The 20,680-nt window shown below is 40.9% G+C and overlaps 1 protein-coding gene across 2 annotated transcripts in view; it reads right to left on the bottom strand.

Moving 5' to 3' along the window:
* Positions 1-19,778, bottom strand: part of LOC139448052 (basic immunoglobulin-like variable motif-containing protein) — a 36,028-nt gene extending 16,250 nt beyond the window's left edge. Inside the window, exon 1 of one of the 2 annotated variants that reach the window (XM_071229556.1) lies at positions 19,715-19,778. The gene's annotated coding sequence lies outside the window, so the exon portion shown is untranslated. Of the gene's footprint in view, positions 1-4,768; positions 5,101-19,714 lie in introns of those variants that run through there. The other variant, XM_071229557.1, reaches the window with a different exon arrangement.
* Positions 19,779-20,680: the final 902 nt, after the last annotated feature.

The following is a 20,680-nucleotide window of genomic DNA, read 5'->3' as shown; positions in this document are numbered from 1 at the left end:
AGTTAATATGGCAAATGCGGTATGACAATTTCTTTATTAAAAGGATAACGCCATTTTTCAGGGCATTATCATTTGCAGAAGCCCGAGGTCTTCCATTAACTGCCTGACGAAGGAGCACAGTTGAAAAGACTGAGGGCTTCTGCAAATGATAATGCCCTGAAAAATGGCGTTACCGTTATTATAGCTAAAATGGATGGAATTTGTTATCAAATAAAAAGAAACAACAATATTGGTTTTGAAACATTTACTGCAATCAACACAAATGTCACAGACCAACTTTTACAAATATGGAAATGTCAGAGTACAAACTAGATGATGTCACTATTGAGCGTGACGTCACCAATCCCTATCCTATGACGTCACCTAACAACGGGCGTGATAATGGCCCGTTGTCAAGCAATATGAGGGCATTATCAAGTTACAGTGGCCCGCTCATTTCTGATAACATGCGGGTGATTTAATGATAATTCTATCCATTTTAGCTATAACTCTTAGTAGTACTTACTGTTATGTTAAACTAGTGACGATGACAAATAAAAGTTACTGAAAATAAGGTTCAAGACTGATTTCGTTCTGAAGAAATGTTGATAGCATTTACACTGGGAAAATATGTTCGTGACCTATCTGATGTTTCACTGCTGAATACAATACAATGTATTATAGCAGGCCAAAATGTTGTACAGTCAAACACTGGTGTGTCGAAGTTGAAGGGACCAATGTACATACTATCAGTTATCCGAAGTTCGACAGAACCGAAAATGACAAACAAATAAGAAAGACATCATAGGGCATTTGCATACCCAGGTTTTCGTAATTGTAAAAAAGGTAAACTTTGTGGACATAATTCAAATTTGTAAAATTTTGATACAAAGTACAAATATGCAGGTGTATACAGACTTAGGAAATACAAACATATTTAATAAATTTCAATTTATGAGTAGATAACTCATAAAAATCTTCAAATTAATTCAGCAGTTTTAGAGTTAGACAAGGACTGGTGTGGTAGAAACGTTAGACAAGAACTGGTGTGGTAGAAACGTTAGACAAGAACTGGTGTGGTATCAAAGTTTGACAAGAACTGGTGTGGTATCAAAGTTTGACAAGGGCTGGTGTGGTAGAAACGTTAGACAAGAACTGGTGTGGTAGAAACGTTAGACAAGAACTGGTGTGGTATCAAAGTTTGACAAGAACTGGTGTGGTAGAAACGTTAGACAAGAACTGGTGTGGTATCAAAGTTTGACAAGGGCTGGTGTGGTAGAAACGTTAGACAAGAACTGGTGTGGTAGAAACGTTAGACAACGACTTGTGTGGTTTAAAGTTAGACAAGAACTGGTGTGGTATTAAAGTTAGACAAGGACTGGTGTGGTATTAAAGTTAGACAAGAACTGGTGTGGTATTAAAGTTAGACAAGAACTGGTGTGGTATTAAAGTTATACAACGACTGGTGTGGTATCAAAGTTAGACAACGACTGGTGTGGTATCAAAGTTAGACAAGGACTGGTGTGATTTAAAGTCAGACAACGACTAGTGTGGTATTAAAGTTATACAACGACTGGTGTGGTATTAAAGTTATACAACGACTGGTGTGGTATTAAAGTTATACAACGACTGGTGTGGTATTAAAGTTATACAACGACTGGTGTGGTATTAAAGTTAGACAACGACTGGTGTGGTTTAAAGTTAGACAACGACTGGTGTGGTATTAAAGTTATACAACGACTGGTGTGGTATTAAAGTTAGACAACGACTTGTGTGATTTAAAGTTAGACAAGGACTGATGTGGTATTAAAGTTATACAACGACTTGTGTAGTTTAAAGTTAGACAAGAACTGGTGTGGTATCAAAGTTAGACAAAGACTGGTGTGATATAAAGTTAGACAAGAACTGGTGTGGTCTAAGCCCCTACTTCTACAAGATATCAACAGAACAGGTACAAAATCTCTAATACATCGTCCTGGATCAATGTCGATACAAAGCCCTGACATTCCGTAAAGCTCATTACAAAGATTTACAGCAGTGTTTGTATTATGTCGACAGACTTGGCCCAGTAATCACGTACTTGGGGTAGCCACCTCATGACATGACCCACTTGTTCTTGAAAAGATCAGCATTTAATGGACACTGGATACAGTAGATGCAGCACACAAGCCAGTCTAGTGTGACCAATCTGTACAGACTGCTCTCCATACCATAACTAACATTATATTACGTCCAGAGCAAATAGTTTTTGTAGATATTTTTGTAAAATTGTCTTTCAATACATAATATAAAAGAGCATAGAGAATCTTTTCTGGTATTTTTATTTCAGGGTTGGAATGAGTACAGAATACCACTGCTGCTGTTGGGACATTTATTTATGAATGAATGACGAAGGTTTAAGAACTCAAAAAGGTTCTTATATAAAAATGATTTATACTTTTAAAGCCAGGCCAATATAAATATTTATTTTATTTTTTGTTGCATTGATGCAACTTTTAGAGTGAGTGAGTGAGTGAGTGAGTGAGTGAGTGAGTAAATGAGTGAGTAAATGAGTGAGTGAGTGAGTGAGAAAGCCAGACCACCCAATCCCGTTAGTCGCCTCTTACAACAAAGAATGGGTTGTTGTAGACCAATTCTAACCCAGATCTTCATGAGTTGCTTAATAGTTTTCAAGAAACATGTTTTGTTTGTTTGTTTGTTTGTTTAACGCCGCACTCAGCAATATTCCAGCTATATGACAGCGATCTGTAAATAATCAAGTCTGGACCAGACTATCTAGTGATTGACATCATGGGCATCGATCCATGCAATTGGGATACGATGACATGTATCAACCAAGTCAGTGAGCCTGACCTCCCGATCCCATTAGTCGCCACCAGCATGGGTTGCTGAAGACCTATTCTACCCCGGATCTTCACAGGTCTCAAGTAATATGTACATGCACTTACTTCAGGAGAAAGCTCAGTTCTCTTTGTTAGGAGCTTGCAAAAGCGAGATACAATGTATATGAATCGCATGTGATCAAATTTTATTCAAAACGTTCCATTTTGTTAGATTTATGCAGTTAAATAGTATATTTTATCAATCCATAAAAAATATAGCATTTTGGCCAAAAAAAGGATAAAAACTATTTTATCATTTTTTTCCAATTGTGGCTTTTGGATCTATTCATCTAATCCATAAACTGAAAATTCTAAGTTGTGTCAACAAAGTTGTTGATGTGTTTCACAAGGAATATTTCAGTTGTTACTGTACGAGATATTTTGAGTAAATAAGTGACGTATAGTGACGTGACATGTGACATGCAGTTTACAATTCTGATGAACTTAATCAATCAAACAGCCACACCTTCCTAGTCTAACAGGACTTGCACTGTAAATACCGTATTCGACGTAATAAGCGCCCCCCTCTAATAAGCGCCCAAGCTGATATTTACTTATATATTTGCAAGTGAACAATCCCAATTAGCACCCCTTCCGATTGATCAATGACAAAGACTTTTTTATTCGTGTATGATACGCAATTAAATTCTGGAAAAATATATCTGTCATATATAAACATTTCAGGCTGTCAGCATAAACCACGAAATTTATCTTTCAACTCTGTTTTTTTCAACAAAATAACATTCTATTAAGAGCCCTCTATTTCTAATTTTGAGAGCACCCTGGGCACTCATTACGTCGGATACAGTACTTTATTTCTGGCCATTCTCAATTCATGTGCCCAAACTTTTGCATCTGATAAAAAAGCTTGACAGAAAATTGTTCAATTTTAATAACATACACCATTCCTCCATAAACTGCCTCATAGAGGGACATAGAGATTTCAACAATAATTTATGTTTTTGAATTTTTCTGTTATCTGCTCTTTATCAATTCAAATGATTATTGCGTCTTGAATCAATTTTCTTTAATTAAAAAAGAATCCAACCTTTTGTGACATCAATGTCAGCCAGTCAACAATGAACCGACCACGTAAGCCAGGCGGACATGTTTGAGCGAGCAGCTCGACAGTGTGTGTCGACACGAAGCATTAACTCTGCCCTTGTGTGACCAGAATATGTATCGTAGATATAGGTATAGCTTGTCAATCACCCACAGTGGAGACAGAATACATGCCATTGACACTCAATCACGCATTTGACAGGGTAATGGATAGTGACAAGTCTGTATTGTCATCAAGAGAACCACTTCTTGGCCAACAAGCTTCAAATTCCTTAGAACTTAGAGGCATCCATACATGAGATATAGTCTGGTAAAAGTTTCAGTATTAGGCTGTGTGAACAGTAATATATTTTGAACAGTTATTTAAATTAATGTGGGTCAGTCAAAATCTTGCCCAATAAACATTTGTCTTTATACCATGTATACTTTTATTAAAAAAATGAAGTTGCATATTAGATCATATTATAACCACATATATTGCCACAAGAAATCTGAGAATCAGAAATTCTGACAAACTTTAAAAATACCTGTTTCTTCAAGACAGCATTTGACTAGATCAATCATTGCCTAAGCACATTTGAGCTGTTGTTGATTGGAAAATGTGCTCCCTAAATTCTTAATTTAATTCAATTTAATATCGAAATGCTACAGGCATACCTTCGTTATATTGGCCAAGAAGGAGAAGAAAAACGTTGCTTAAGTACAGATCAAAATGTTACAAGATCCCTCGTCAAAAGACATAAACTGCATATCAGATGGCAATAAATATGGCACAACATTCGACTGTGGATAAGAAATGGCTACAAGTGACTACCACTGTTATTGTTGTAAGTTCACATACTTACAATGAGGGCAAGTTGTCACACACACATCAAGTAATTCCTTAGTAATTCCACTGACGAAGCGAGACTCTGACAGCGACAGACAGATAGAACATATACCTTGACACACCCACCCTCTGAGATAAAAACAAAGTGTGTCACTTGGTGTACACAACCAACAAACTTTCACACAGCAACAACCGGCCCAGTTGTATCCAAATCTTGAATGTTTCCTAAGTGAGGAGTGAGTGCAGTTTATCCCACCGAGGTGGTTCCTGATGGTCTGGCCAGAAGCAACAAAGAGGCACCAGATGCTGGACCAGATGTATGTGGGGGGGATGACATGTGTCCGACCAATCTCCTGTCAAGCCACAACACACACCAGCAACACTGTAACACGATACCCTGGGGCTTCTGTTTACAAGTGCCTGGTGGGGCCAACTAACTCGCTCTCCCTCATATTAGGCTCCCTGGCTGTATTGAGTGACTCTCTATAAACTAGCACCTCTGTATAGTGACTCTCTATAAACTAGCACCTCTGTATAGTGACTCTCTATAAACCAGCACCTCTGTATAGTGACTCTCTATAAACTAGCACCTCTGTATAGTGACTCTCTATAAACCAGCACCTCTGTATAGTGACTCTCTATAAACCAGTATCTCTGTATAGTGACTCTCTATAAACCAGCATCTCTGTATTGAGTGACTCTCTATAAACCAGCACCTCTGTACAGTGGCTCTCTATAAACTAGCACCTCTGTATTGAGTGACTCTCTATAAACCAGCATCTCTGAATAGTGACTTTCTATAAACCAGCACCTCTGTATAGTGAGTTTCTATAAACCAGCACCTCTGTATTGAGTGACTCTCTATAAACCAGAACCTCTGTACAGTGACTCTCTATAAACCAGCACCTCTGTATAGTGACTCTATAAACCCACACCTCTGTATAGTGACTCTTTATAAACCAGCACCTCTGTATAGTGACTCTCTATAAACCAGCATCTCTGTATTGAGTGACTCTCTATAAACCAGCATCTTTGTATAGTGACTCTATAAAACAGCATCTTTGCATATTGACTCTCTATAAACCAGCACCTCTGTATGGTGACTCTCTATAAACCAGCACCTCTGTACAGTGTCTCTCTATAAACCAGCACCTCTGTACAGTGACTCTCTATAAACCAGCATCTTTGCATATTGACTCGCTATAAACCAGCACCTCTGTATGGGTGATTCTCTATAAACCAGCATCTCTGTATAGTGACCCTATAAACCAGCACCTCTGTACAGTGACTCTCTATAAACCAGGCCCTCTGTATGGGTGAGGTGGCATTGCGTTTAACGTTTAGTTTGAGATTATTTCATGCAATTAGTATGCACATGTGTTTATGTGGCTGCTTGTACTAGTCAGGACTAATGCTGTTTTCATAGTGCTAGCCCACTGAGATACCATGCCGCAGTTTAACATGGGTACCCCACTCAGACACAGTATACTGACTCCGACCAGTCCTAGTTTTTTTCCCCTAAACATGCTAAAGGGGCCATGCTGTCATTTATTCTACGGGGGGTTGGGTCAGGGGGAATCAGGGGAGGGTCACCCCAAAATATGACAAATACACATATTTGGGGAGGGTCATAAAAAAAGGACAGTCTATAATAAAACATAAAGAGCTTTTGAATTTTGTCTTTTCAGGGTGGGTTTAAAGAATGTACAAGGCCTTGGGGAGGGGCATCCGTAAATATGACAAGCATTAGGGGAGGGTCATTATTTTAGTACATCAGAGCATCAACCCATACCCCACCCCCCACCCCCTGCATCCCGGGTATCCAACCACTCCAGGGGCAGATGCTCCTCTACCACATCTACACAGTGCTGCGTTGTCTTAAAGAATAATTCACAGAGAATAAAAGTTTTCATGGACTATTTCACTGAACACAAACATGACAGTAGACTAACATCTAGTCTCTTAAATAAAAATATCTTACAGAAAAAAACAGTTGTTAATTTATCTTAATAAAAATATAATAAAAAGGATCCCAGACTCTCTTCATTATCAGATGCTACAGTAATCTAGATGCTAAACAGTATAGACTTGCATGGGCTGTATTGAATATATTTGTATCAGGGTCTGTCTATCAGATAGTATGTCTTACAGACCCTGATACAAATATATCTATACAGCCCATGCAAGTCTATAATGTTTGCCAAGTAAAAGACGTAAATATCTATATACATCTTTGGGCAAGTCTAGATTACTGCAGTATGAAAATGAAAAGTCTCCGGGCTCCTTTTTATTATATTTTTATTAAAATAATTCAACAACTGGTTTTTTTCTGTACGATATGTACATTTCAGAGACTAGATGTTAGTCTACATGACAGACTCACACTACAGACATGCCTGTGAGATCTGTGAGAGTCAAAAGAAAGACTTCCAAGCACCTGTTACGAGTGGGCCCTTGTGAGTGGGTGCCTCGCGTAGGGGCAGGTATAGGCGACACTCTCCACCCAACAGCCGGGCCACATAAGTTTATTGGAGTGTTTATGAGTTTGATCCTTGTTGTGACAGTCAGTGTCAGCACCAAACTGGTAGTCTGGGTAACGGTTTCCACAGGTGCCATGCTCCCATCCCACCTCGTCTCTAACATTCACTGTATCACCAAGAGAGTGGCACAGTTTGAAACTCACTGACCTTTTGCAGCCTGCTTGCCCGTATTTTTATGAAGTATGTGTGAAATATTTTCTATGACCTAAAAATGGGGTGTGAGTTTATCAATAAGTACACTTGGAGGTATTGACTGAAGATTGGCCCTTTTTGGCCCATAAGAACTGCAAAATTTAAGGAATGACCATAACTGGTGAAATTGTTATAAATGTTATAAATTGTTATAAATGTTATAAATGTTATAAATGTTATATACAGTTGAAGTAGCTTGTAAGATAGCTGGTGTCCTATTTGACAGGTTATCTGTTTTCTATAAAAAACATGTTTTAAAATTATCGTTGACCCCAATCATTTTTTAAACAAAGAGCATGCGTTTCTACCTTGTGGCCATTTATACATCAGACAATACAACTGCATGGTCTAAATCATAACAATAATATTTATATAATGACAATCACCATTACAACTTTAGAACCGACAATGACACTCTCCCATATTATATTTTGATCAACACAATTATAAAGTCAAATGTAGTCAAAAATTATATGTTTCCCTCTAAACCTACTGTATCTTAAGATCCGAGGGTCTTCAGCAACCCATGCTGGCCGTAAAAGGCGACTATGCTTGTCATAAATGGCGACTGACGGGATCGGGTGGTCCGGCTCGCTGACGTGGTTGATACATGTCATCGATCCCAATTGCGCGGATTGATGCTCATGATATCAATCACTGGATTGTCTGGTCCAGATTCGATTATTTACAGACCGCCGTCATATAGCTGGAATATTGCTGAGTGCAGCGTAAAACAACAAACCAAACCAAACCAAACCATGTCTTAAGACCTGCAACTGTGTAGAAAAATCCCCTTAAATAAATCAAGATCTGTTGTTAAATGCAGCTGTTTTGTCTGAACTAAGATCAAGGATGTGAACACCTAGCTGTCAACACCTGTGCCCACTTGCACAAAGCGATCTTAGCGCTAAGACTATTGTAAGCCTATGTTAAAGTATGGGAGTGACGATCATCTTAGTGCTAACATTGCTTTGTGCAAGTGGGCCCAGATCATTGCAATGTTAACATGCTATACTCACAAACACCTGTTCTGTAAAATTAGGAGTGACTGAGTGAGTTGGGTTTAACGCCGCTTTTAACAGTATTCCAGTTATATCACGGCGTGTCAGCTTAATGTGGGAGGAAAGCCCGAAGTGATGCAGGTCTCAGATGTTTACCACTTCGATGAAACCCACGAGCACGGGTATGGTGCTGACAAACCTAGAAACATAATTGGGGCAAACCGGTATTCGAACCAACAATCATAGGTTTCTGGCGTGCCTAACTCTACACAGCTAATCGCAGTGCCTCAGACGACTGGGCCACCCATGCTCCCCTCTAACATAAGAACACAATATAGTTGGCTATGAAGTATGAGATGTTAATAGCACTCTCCTCTCTCAACCCATGACATAGGGATGAAACATTTGAAGTCTGTAAATGGTGTAATTAGTGAACAACCTACAAGATATGGGGAATTAGAGATTATGTGTCCCGAGTGAATTTATTTTGTAAGTTATGAACCTCTGTGACAGAAAATACATAATTCTACCATGAATTTGGAAAATACACGATTTTGATTGGTCAATCAGAGGTTTCAAATCACAATAAACCCCCTCTGATTGACATAGACATACAACATGAATACTGCTGAGTGCAGTGTTTTAAACAACCAACAAACATGGTCTGTAACACCTTACATTATAATACATTATAAGTCTATTAACAATAATCAATAAAAACATTTTTTAAATGCAAGATTAAAGTTCAGTTTGCTGTCGAAAAGACTATTAACGTATTTGACATAATAAGCGTCCAGGGCGCTCTCAAAATTAGAAATAGGGGGCTCTTATTAGAATATTATTTTGGTGAAAAACAACAGAGTTGGAAGATTAAATTACGTGGTTTATGCTGACAGCCTGAAATGTTTACATACGACAGATATATTTTTCCAGAATTTGATTTTAATTTCTCATAATTAAGGGTGCAAATAACACACATATCATTCATGAATAATTGAGTCTTGTGTACATTGATCAATTGGAAGGGGTGCTAACTGGGATTGTTCACTAGCCAATATATTAGCAAATATCGCCGTGGGCGCTTATTAGAACGGGGCGCTTATTACGTCGAATACGGTAAATTAGTTTTCCTAAGTTAGTGTCCTGTATACCACCGACCTTTGACCTTCAGAAACCAGGAAACCACGTTTACAATTACTGCCACCTGTCACACAAGTCCCCTCACATACATACACAAACAGATTGTACTTGTTCTTATACATATTCAAATTACAGGTACTTAGTCTGTGACTTGTGAAATCACGATGTCATATGACAGAGCTGTTTGACAAGGCCTAGCACTGACACCTACCATGTGGAGTGTCCAATATATCCCCTGCCTGCTCCACTGAGTGTCCAATATATCCCCTGCCTTCTCCACTGAGTGTCCAATATATCCCCTGCCTTCTCCACTGAGTGTCCAGTATATCCCCTGCCTTCTCCACTGAGTGTCCAATATATCCCCTGCCTTCTCCACTGAGTGTCCAATATATCCTCTGCCTTCTCCACTGAGTGTCCAATATATCCTCTGCCTTCTCCACTGAGTGTCCAATATATCCCCTGCCTGCTCTCCACTGAGTGTCCAATATATTCCCTGCCTGCTCCACTGAGTGTCCAATATATCCCCTGCCTTCTCCACTGAGTGTCCAATATATCCCCTGCCTGCTCTCCACTGAGTGTCCAATATATCCCCTGCCTTTTCCACTGAGTGTCCAATATATCCCCTGCCTTCTCCACTGAGTGTCCAATATATCCCCTGCCTGCTCTCCACTGAGTGTCCAATATATCCCCTGCCTTCTCCACTGAGTGTCCAATATATCCCCTGCCTGCTCTCCACTGAGTGTCCAATATATCCCCTGCCTTCTCCACTGAGTGTCCAATATATCCCCTGCCTGCTCTCCACTGAGTGTCCAATATATCCCCTGCCTTCTCCACTGAGTGTCCAATATATCCCCTGCCTTCTCCACTGAGTGTCCAATATATCCCCTGCCTTCTCCACTGAGTGTCCAATATATCCCCTGCCTTCTCCACTGAGTCTCCAATATATCCCCTGCCTGCTCCACTGAGTCTCCAATATATCCCCTGCCTGCTCCACTGTGGACTGACCAGGGCCAGGAATGTTGAGGGGAGAGGTCAGGTCACAAGCTGTCCGTGTGCTTCACCCCACTCCAGTCACAGCTGACCCTGTGAGATTTGCAGAGCTTCACAGGGTGGTTTGGAATGATGATCAGCTTTGCTGGCCGTGAGAGGGAGAGATTGCTGTTATACATGCGCCACTAACTCCTAAACCTTTCTGTGTGTGTGTGTGTGTGAGTGTGAGTGTGTGTGTGTGAGTGTGTGGGTGTTCACTGGACACATTACACCCACAGAATGCTGTGTGCAGTGGACATGATGACATAACTTAAAATTACTTAAAAGAATATCTGTATCTGGCAGGGAGGGGGTGGGACTTACATTGTACCTGACTGGGAGGGGGGTGGGGCTATGTTGTATCTGGCAGGGAGGGGGTGGGCTATGTTGTATCTGGCAGGGAGGGGGTGGGGCTATGTTGTATCTGGCAGGGAGGGAGTGGGGCTATGTTGTATCTGGCAGGGAGGGGGTGGGGATATGTTGTATCTGGCTGGGAGGGGGTGGGGATATGTTGTATCTGGCAGGGAGGGGGTGGGCTATGTTGTATCTGGCAGGGAGGGGGTGGGCTATGTTGTATCTGGCAGGGAGGGGGTGGGGCTATGTTGTATCTGGCAGGGAGGGGGTAGGCTATGTTGTATCTGGCAGGGAGGGGTGGGCTATGTTGTATCTGGCTGAGAGGGGTGGGGATATGTTGTATCTGGCAGGGAGGGGGTGGGGCTATGTTGTATCTGGCTGAGAGGGGTGGGGATATGTTGTATCTGGCAGGGAGGGGGTGGGGCTATGTTGTATCTGGCTGAGAGGGGTGGGGATATGTTGTATCTGGCAGGGAGGGGGTGGGGATATGTTGTATCTGGCTGGGAGGGGGTGGGGATATGTTGTATCTGGCAGGGAGGGGGTGGGGATATGTTGTATCTGGCTGAGAGGGGTGGGGCTATGTTGTATCTGGCTGAGAGGGGTGGGGCTATGTTGTATCTGGCAGGGAGGGGTGGGGCTATGTTGTATCTGGCTGAGAGGGGTGGGGCTATGTTGTATCTGGCAGGGAGGGGGTGGGGATATGTTGTATCTGGCTAGGAGGGGGGTGGGGCTATGTTGTATCTGGCAGGGAGGGGGTGGGGTTATGTTGTATCTGGCAGGGAGGGGTGGGGCTATGTTGTATCTGGCAGGGAGGGGGTGGGCTATGTTGTATCTGGCTGGGAGGGGGTGGGGCTATGTTGTATCTGGCTGGGAGGGGGGTGGGGCTATGTTGTATCTGGCAGGGAGGGGGTGGGGCTATGTTGTATCTGGCATGGAGGGGGTGGGGCTATGTTGTATCTGGCAGGGAGGGGGTGGGCTATGTTGTATCTGGCTGGGAGGGGGGTGGGGCTATGTTGTATCTGGCAGGGAGGGTGAGGGCTATGTTGTATCTGGCAGGGAGGGGGTGGGGCTATGTTGTATCTGGCAGGGAGGGGGTGGGGCTATGTCGTATCTGGCTGGAAGGGGTCAGGGCAAGAATGGGTTGATGACGACCTATTATACCCCTGATCTTCATGGGTCCTCTAGATCATGTGTTACAGAACATTCACATGTGAAGCAAAATGTTTTGATTGAACCAAAAGTTGAAAACTGGTTGAAACATGTTATAATGAGGCATGCCATGCTCCAGGGATGTTGGTATAAAGAGGAACTTGTGTATTCAGGCAAATGCATTTGTTTATCTAATACCTGGCACTTGATCTGATGCGTCTTGTGTGTCACATGACCAAACCATGTCCAGTTACGGACATCAAGCCACAAACACTTTAGTCAAACGGGTTTAATGGTCGGCCATTTTGTCATGGTTAGAGTCATGCTGGGATAAAACAAACTTTGTCACATTCTAGGTAGATCAATTTGACATATTGTTTTCGTTAGGTAATAAATATATTTTCTATGAAATAAATTTAAACATGTTTCATAATCTCACCATTTTTCAGTTTTCTGGATTTTTGTTTTTAAATCCAACACATTGCCATTCCCCGAACCCCAAGAGTGAGTGAGTGTGTTTTTTGCGCACTTTTAGCAATATTGCAGAAATATCACAGTGGAGGACACCAGAAATGGGCTCCGCACATATTACCCATGTGGCGAATCAAACCCGGGTCTTCGGCGTGACGAGCAAACACTTTGACCACAAGGCTACCCTACCACCCCTCAACCCCAAGAAGATTAAGTAACAGAATTGCCAGATATAAAGCATCATTTCTTCTGAACAGATTTTGTCCTCTCCTTGAAGGAAAAATCGTTTGTTTTTTAATAATGACTAAAACATATTTATTTATTTCTGTTCTAAGATTGACAAACATTTGAACCAGATTTTTAATACCCTAAGCTCTACGTATCATACTTGCTTGTTTGCATCAGCAGAATATTTACATCACGCCAAACCTGTTCTCGCCTCTACTTATCATTCAACCCCATCCTGACAAGCTGGTCGCGTGTCAGTTGTTTATATACTCCAGGCAGGTTATGCCCTGCTTTAAATAAATATTACCACCGCTGAGCAAACAATCTGTTCCCCCAAAGGTATACAAGGTCGTATAACATGGTACAGACAGGCTCTCATATTTCTACACACAAAGGGAGACTTAAAACGATGAGATAATACTTATATTCAGTTCCAACTTTCAGTGCATATTTTTAATCATCCCCAACTGTTGCAGGAGTTGGTGATAAATAATCATAATGAATAAAGGTACGGGTGATTACAGAAAATTTTTCATCCAAAACTGGCTCCCACAGGAGATATTGCTTGGGTGAGATCATGTGACATCTACATTGTAGATATCGCTACAATGAAATTGCATCACAATGCTTTGCAGACCATTGTGATGTCATTGGTTACCATGACGTCACAATCAGATGACATCACTAATGGCTCTGCTACTGAAGCTGTTAGCAGTACTTTTTACACTTAAGACACTGCTAATTACTGTCTACAAACTGAAAAAGTTGGAGTGAGTGAGTTGGGTTTAACGCCGCTTTTAACAGTATTACAGTTACATCGCAGCGTGTCAGCTTAATGTGGGAGGAAAGCCCGAAGTGATGCAGGTCTCAGACGTTTACCACTTCGGTGAAACCCACGAGCTCGGGTATGGTGCTGACAAACCTAGAAACATAATTGGGGCGAACCGAAGAAACAAACAAACATGGGTCTAAATCAGTCACCAATCAGGCATCTACCCTGGCAAACTGCAAAACCTGGGGTGGGGTCTGGGGTTGGAGTCTGGGTCTGGGGTCTAGTCTGTCATACAGGCCCTGATACAAATACATCCAATACAGCCCATGCAAGTCTATAATGTTTGGCAAGTCTAGATTACTGCAGTATGAAAATGAAGAGTCTCTAGGCTCCTTTTTATTATATTATATAGATAATTTAACAACTGTTTATTTTCTGTAAGATATGTTCATTTCAGAGACTACCCCCGGGTAGATGTTAATCTCCATCTAACGTGCTTCCAGGTACAAGTATTGCCTTAGAGACTTGTGCAAGTCTAGGTACTACAGTAACAGTTATTGCCTTATAGACTTATAGACTTGTGCAAGTCTAGGTACTACAGTAACAGTTATTGCCTTATAGACCTGTGCAAGTCTAGGTACTACAGTAACAGTTATTGCCTTAGAGACTTGTGCAAGTCTACTTATAGACTTGTGCAAGTCTAGGTACTACAGTAACAGTTATTGCCTTATAGACTTGTGCAAGTCTAGGTACTACAGTAACAGTTATTGCCTTAGAGACATGTGCAAGTCTAGGTACTACAGTAACAGTTATTGCCTTAGAGACATGTGCAAGTCTAGGTACTACAGTAACAGTTATTGCCTTAGAGACATGTGCAAGTCTAGGTACTAGAGTAACAGTTATTGCCTTAGAGACTTGTGCAAGTCTAGGTACTACAGTAACAGTTATTGCCTTACTACAGTAACAGTTATTGCCTTAGAGACTTGTGCAAGTCTAGGTACTACAGTAACAGTTATTGCCTTATAGACTTGTGCAAGTCTAGGTACTACAGTAACAGTTATTGCCTTATAGACTTGTGCAAGATAGGTACTACAGTAACAGTTATTGCCTTATAGACTTGTGCAAGTCTAGGTACTACAGTAACACACGCCTCCACTGGCCAGGATCTTCTGTTGACACAAGGCTCCAGTCAACTGGCCACACTTCTCACCCTCCCATGACCCAAGTGACCCTGACCAGTGGCCAGTGTTTGCTCGACATACCCTGCTAAGTCCTTCCATCCCACCGACTTCATTACGTTTTCGTTTACCAGATGTTTTGGCGGGTTGACATTGTTTGTGTAAAATGTCCAGGATCAGGTTAGGTCCCACAGGACACACACAATTAGTCACTTGCAATACTTTCATACACGAGAGAGTCTTAATTCAGGGGCAGGCAACTCATGGAGAGTCTTAATTCAGGGGCAGGCAACTCATGGAGAGTCTTAATTCAGGGGCAGGCAACTCATGGAGTACTGAGAATGAATAAGATTCCTTGTTAGTTTCCAAGGGTGGTGTTTGTTTGTTTGTTTGTTTGTTGATAAACGTCGCACTCAGCAATATTCCAGTTATATGATGGAGGTCTGGAATTAATTTTTGTAATAACGCTTCTGAAACATTGGTCTGATGCCATACAATTCACTTCACCACGAAACCAGAAACCACTACAGGAGTGAGTGAGTGAGTTTGGTTTTACGCCGCTTTTAGCAATATTCCAGCAATATCACGGCGAGGGACACCAGAAATGGGCTTCACACATTGTACCCATGTTGGGAATCGAACCCGGGTCTTTGGCGTGACGAGCGAACGCTTTAACCACTGGGCTACCCGACTGCCCCACCACGACAGTGACGCACTACTCTCCTATATATTCAGCATCAGGATTTTCAGCCTGTAAATATACTAAAATCAACAGAATGTAATTGTCTCTCTCCATGACAACGATATAATTTCATCACTATATTACCTTACCTTATCTTAGCAACTCTGCAAATGTATAACATTTGCTTCACTATGCAGTCTTCATGTTTCATTGAACACATTCTCAATAACATCAGATCTTAGTGCTAGCTAATGCTACATAAAAGATTTGAGGACATCCCATTACAGGTCAAGTCAGGGGCACGGGTGGCCTAGTCGCTGTGCAGAGTTGCGTCCCTTGGGCACGCCAGAAACCTATGATTGTGGGTTCGAATCCCGGTCGCCCCAATTATGTTTCTAGGTTTGTCAGCAACATACCCGTGCTCGTGGGTTTCACCGAAGTGGTAAACGTCTGAGACCTGCATCATTTCAGACTTTCCTCCCACATTAAGCTGACACGCCGTGATATAACTGGAATACTGTTAAAAGCGGCGTTAAACCCAACTCACTCACTCACACAGGTCACGTCAGAAATACATTTTGTGAACTTTGGGCGACTAATGAAATGACTAACAGGAAGACAACATTAGCCGATCAGAAAGCAGCTTTCTCTTGCTTTCAATTTTCATAGTCCCAAAAGCGACTCTGATTGTTTGGATGAAAAGTCGTTCAGATGTGACCTATCTGTAACAGGCTGTTTTCAAATCTCTGTGTTCTGGTTGCAAACACAAGAATCTGACTTTAATGAGACTGCATCAAAATCAACTTAATTTTATCAGAAAACCATAGCAAGAACTTTACACAGTGGCAGCAATGTAGACAGGTAACATAACTGCCTAGTAACTGTTTTATCGATGTTTGAACTAAATTTGTTCACAATCGCTAAGAGTGAGTTAGTTAGTTGGTATGGTTTTACGCAGCTTTTAGCAATATACCAGCAATATTACACCAGAAATGGGCTTCACACATTGTAGCTATGTGGGAAATCGAACCCGGGTCTTCGGCGTGACGAGCAAACGCTTTAACCACTAGGATACCCCGCCCCTTATTACTGCTAGATCACCAATGACAAATTTAACTTTCTGCATATGGTTTTAATGGGTACTCCCCATTTATCAATTTTCAAAACAGGTCTGTGACTTATATTATTATGTAGTTTGACTTTAGTTCAACCCAGTTTTAACCAAGAGTAACCTCCCTTACCCCAGGAAGACATTTTATTTGCGAATAATACGCACTCGTCTGTTACATGCACCCTTAATTATGGGTAATTAAATTCTGGAATTATGGAAAAATATCACTAAAAGCCTAGGAAATTCTAGATAAAAAAATATGATGAACTGACAATGCAATTTAGAAAGTGGTAAAATGTAACAATTGTTATATTTGGGATAACACTGTACTACAGTAACAGTTATTGCCTTACTACAGTAACAGTTATTGCCTTAGAGACTTGTGCAAGTCTAGGTACTACAGTAACAGTTATTGCCTTATAGACTTGTGCAAGTCTAGGTACTACAGTAACAGTTATTGCCTTATAGACTTGTGCAAGATAGGTACTACAGTAACAGTTATTGCCTTATAGACTTGTGCAAGTCTAGGTACTACAGTAACACACGCCTCCACTGGCCAGGATCTTCTGTTGACACAAGGCTCCAGTCAACTGGCCACACTTCTCACCCTCCCATGACCCAAGTGACCCTGACCAGTGGCCAGTGTTTGCTCGACATACCCTGCTAAGTCCTTCCATCCCACCGACTTCATTACGTTTTCGTTTACCAGATGTTTTGGCGGGTTGACATTGTTTGTGTAAAATGTCCAGGATCAGGTTAGGTCCCACAGGACACACACAATTAGTCACTTGAAATACTTTCATACACGAGAGAGTCTTAATTCAGGGGCAGGCAACTCATGGAGAGTCTTAATTCAGGGGCAGGCAACTCATGGAGAGTCTTAATTCAGGGGCAGGCAACTCATGGAGTACTGAGAATGAATAAGATTCCTTGTTAGTTTCCAAGGGTGGTGTTTGTTTGTTTGTTTGTTTGTTGATAAACGTCGCACTCAGCAATATTCCAGTTATATGATGGAGGTCTGGAATTAATTTTTGTAATAACGCTTCTGAAACATTGGTCTGATGCCATACAATTCACTTCACCACGAAACCAGAAACCACTACAGGAGTGAGTGAGTGAGTTTGGTTTTACGCCGCTTTTAGCAATATTCCAGCAATATCACGGCGAGGGACACCAGAAATGGGCTTCACACATTGTACCCATGTTGGGAATCGAACCCGGGTCTTTGGCGTGACGAGCGAACGCTTTAACCACTGGGCTACCCGACCGCCCCACCACGACAGTGATGCACTACTCTCCTATATATTCAGCATCAGGATTTTCAGCCTGTAAATATACTAAAATCAACAGAATGTAATTGTCTCTCTCCATGACAACGATATAATTTCATCACTATATTACCTTACCTTATCTTAGCAACTCTGCAAATGTATAACATTTGCTTCACTATGCAGTCTTCATGTTTCATCGAACACATTCTCAATAACATCAGATCTTAGTGCTAGCTCATGCTACATAAAAGATTTGAAGGCATCCCGTTACAGGTCACATCGGGGGCACGGGTGGCCCAGTCGCTGTGCAGAGTTGCGTTCCTTTGGGCACGCCAGAAACCTATGATTGTGGGTTCGAATCCCGGTTAGCCCCGATTATGTTTCTAGGTTTGTCAGCACCATACCCGTGCTCGTGGGTTTCACAAAAGTGGTAAAAGTCTGAGACCTGCATCACTTCGGGCTTTCCTCCCACATTAAGCTGACACGCCGCCATATAACTGGAATACTGTTAAAAGCGACGTTAAACCCAACTCACTCACTCACACAGGTCACGTCAGAAATACATTTTGTGAACTTTGGGCGACTAATGAAATGACTAACAGGAAGACAACATTAGCCGATCAGAAAGCAGCTTTCTCTTGCTTTCAATTTTCATAGTCCCAAAAGCGACTCTGATTGTTTGGATGAAAAGTCGTTCAGATGTGACCTATCTGTAACAGGCTGTTTTCAAATCTCTGTGTTCTGGTTGCAAACACAAGAATCTGACTTTAATGAGACTGCATCAAAATCAACTTAATTTTATCAGAAAACCATAGCAAGAACTTTACACAGTGGCAGCAATGTAGACAGGTAACATAACTGCCTAGTAACTGTTTTATTGATGTTTGAACTAAATTTGTTCACAATCGCTAAGAGTGAGTTAGTTAGTTGGTATGGTTTTACGCAGTTTTTAGCAATATACCAGCAATATTACACCAGAAATGGGCTTCACACATTGTAGCTATGTGGGAAATCGAACCCGGGTCTTCGGCGTGACGAGCAAACGCTTTAACCACTAGGATACCCCGCCCCTTACTACTGCTAGATCACCAATGACAAATTTAACTTTCTGCATATGGTTTTAATAGGTACTCCCCATTTATCAATTTTCAAAACAGGTCTGTGACTTATATTATTATGTAGTTTGACTTTAGTTCAACCCAGTTTTAACCAAGAGTAACCTCCCTTACCCCAGCAAGACATTTTATTTGCGAATAATACGCACTCGTCTGTTACATGCACCCTTAATTATGGGTAATTAAATTCTGGAATTATGGAAAAATATCACTAAAAGCCTAGGAAATTCTAGATAAAAAAATATGATGAACTGACAATGCAATTTAGAAAGTGGTAAAATGTAACAATTGTTATATTTGGGATAACACTTTCTTAGTAAAGTACATATTCGAACCCACGAATCAAAGAAGGGACCTAGCCCTCAAAAGTACTAGAATCTGTCTATTTATCAACCTGCTTATATGAAATTACAATACTGAATATTACACTCAAAAGGAAATATTTAGTTTGCAAGTACATTCATTTACAGTTCATCGGCCAATTTTTTCACGTACGTCATTGTCATCGGGCCCTTGTCATCTTCTGGTGCTTAATTCTTAAAATAGTCCGAATGATAAATTTAGAGAAAAAAAGTATCTTTTTGGAATAAGATTGTTTGCAGAAATGCCGGTTGGCCAGTAAGTTAGCCGACGGCCTCGTCCGTTGCCGTTGTCAACACAACTTCTAAATTGATTTCTTCGGTTATCTGGATTGTCAGATGTTTCTTGATGTAAAGCAAATGTACCTACTTGGTTTTATGAATGATTTGTACTGTCAACTTTGTCTAAGCGTCGCCGACAACTTCAGTTGGTCCGTTGCTGTTTGTAAACAAAATCCACATGTAATGTTCCGGAAGTAATAAAGGGAGATAATTACGTCAAGCAAGTCTTTCAGAAAGGTTTAAACAATGAACTTTGGTTCGAACCCCTTGTATCCATATAGAAGTAAAACACTTTTTGCACGTTTAAATGTTAAAGCCAATCTAAATGATAGGGGATAAATTATTTTGTTCATGCAAATACTATTCCATCCTCGATTATGTAGTGTAGATTCCTGTAATGAGACTGTTAACCTTTCCGTAAAAGGCAACTATGTTTGTCGTAAGACTTCTGTGAACATGTACATAAGTTTATCAGGGATAATGAAGATCACACAGCCTGTTGTGACAATGTTGAGGGTGTACAAGTTTTAGATAAGACTATTACTATGGAGGAAATTAGATCTGTAATTAGTGATCTCCCCAATGGCAAAGCGCCAGGACCTGATGGAATTTTAAATGAACATTTAAAAAGTGTATCTCATATCCTTTTACCATATATCCACAGGTTATTTAACAAGATATTATCTGTTGGAGTTTACCCATCACAATGGACAGAGGCAATAATTTTTCCTATTCATAAAAAAGGTGAAAAAACAGATCCTAATAATTATAGGGGAATATCTTTGTTATCAGTAATTGGAAAGGCCTTTACCAAAATACTAAGTAATAGACTTGTTGGCTGGTGTGAAGAAAAAGAAAAGCAGTATGAGGAACAAGCTGGCTACAGAAATGGATATAGCACCATAGACAATATATTTGTATTACAATCAGTTATTCAGAAATACCTTTCCAAGACAAAAGGACCCTGCTATTGTTTATTCATAGACTTTTCGAAGGCATTCGACTGGGTCCAGCACCATTTATTGAAATATGTACTTTTACAAAAAGGTGTTAA

The sequence above is a fragment of the Haliotis cracherodii genome, unplaced genomic scaffold (assembly GCF_022045235.1).
Source record: "Haliotis cracherodii isolate W230 unplaced genomic scaffold, xgHalCrac1.p SCAF_7, whole genome shotgun sequence".
In the NCBI taxonomy this organism is placed as follows: Eukaryota; Metazoa; Mollusca; class Gastropoda; order Lepetellida; family Haliotidae; genus Haliotis; species Haliotis cracherodii.
This window is presented reverse-complemented; position numbering and strand designations above follow the sequence as displayed.